Source organism: Propithecus coquereli, unplaced genomic scaffold, assembly GCF_000956105.1.
Source record: "Propithecus coquereli isolate 6110/MARCELLA unplaced genomic scaffold, Pcoq_1.0 Scaffold104, whole genome shotgun sequence".
NCBI classification, from domain to species: domain Eukaryota; kingdom Metazoa; phylum Chordata; class Mammalia; order Primates; family Indriidae; genus Propithecus; species Propithecus coquereli.
In genome coordinates, this window is record NW_012134303.1 from 5,766,400 (window position 1) to 5,767,798 (window position 1,399).

General features: G+C 39.0%; 1 protein-coding gene across 1 annotated transcript in view; it reads left to right on the forward strand.

Moving 5' to 3' along the window:
* COL4A5 (collagen, type IV, alpha 5) overlaps nucleotides 1-1,399 on the forward strand; it is a 266,384-nt gene that overhangs the window by 236,996 nt on the left and 27,989 nt on the right. The window lies entirely within an intron of this gene.

Consider the following 1,399-nt stretch of genomic DNA (forward strand, 5'->3'; position numbering starts at 1 on the left):
GGCACTCTAGCCCGGGCAGCAGAGTAAGACTCTGTCTCAAAAGAAAAGAAAAAAGAAAAAAAAGGACCAATAGGCACAAAGTAAAAAGGAATCAGTGTAACCAGCACAAATTAGAGGACTCGTAATATTTATTTTCATCATATACATATAAACAGTACATACCAAAGAACGATTACCAGTAGCTACCCTATAGAAAATTGCTGATTCATAGTGAAAGATGTTCACTTAATCAGGAATAAAAAGGTACAAATATTTGAATAGATTTATTATTTTTATTCAAGATAAATAGTCTTTTTCAAATTTCTAAGGAGGAATTAAAAAGGAAAAAAGTATACCCCATGAGGTCTGGCTCTGAGAATGCCAGGACATTTTTTCTTCTTATAAATTTAAAATTCATAATTTTTCAAGAGGCTATCTATCTCTATGTGAATTGATTCCCTAGTTTTCTACTCCCCAAAAAACCATTATTTCATGGAACCATAGAATGTCAAATCTAGAAAAGACTTAAGTTTTACATATGTCAAAGAGAAATTACACATTGGACACTTGTTAAAGATGGTAAGACAGATTTCATTCAGGGCTATTGTAACAGGGGAGAGACGATTGCAATAGGAGAGAGGGACTGAGCTCATCTCCAAATCCAACAAAGACAAGTTAAGTGGCGATTTATAGCCAAGGAGCATTTGTAGCCAAGGTCAGTGATGGAAAATTACTAAGAGGAGGCATCAAGGGTAGGAGGGTTATTGTTAAACTGGCCTAATAGGATTTTTGGTAAAGATGGGCCAAAGACATTGACATCAGTTGTGGGGGACGAAGAACTTGATCAGATATCAAGGGTAGAGGGACTCTCCCTGAACTGATATTACCATGATTCTTGTTGTACCTGGGCTTGGCAGGCCAAACGCAGGGCCCGAGGTTGAGGCCTAGTTGAGAATTGGACTCAGAGAAGCCTGTCTAAACTTTGGTCAAGGAGAGCGTCTTTGTCATATATGAGAAAACTGAGGCCCAAAGAGGTTAAAAAGCTTGCTCAAGGTAATACTGTTAGTTATTGGCATAGCTGGGACTCTCACTTAAGGTTCCCCAGAGCTCATTAAGTATCTATTCTACTAGTGGATCATCTTTCCACAAATGCTATAATATGGCTTGATGTTTATGATGTGGCCTTTTTATTCTAGTTATAAATATGACAAATGATAGAGGAAAACTATTTATGCCATTTTAGGAGACTCTTATCTGTCCCGACCCGCGGGGTAGTCAACGCGGACCCTGGAGGAGGGAGTGGAAATTGGGAGAGGCAGGAGACACAAGAAATGGAGACAAGACAGGAGTCTGATCAAGTCTCGTTTATTGGCAGGAAGGCAGAGGCTTAAGTAAGGCAGAAAGAGTAACAATAAAGGGG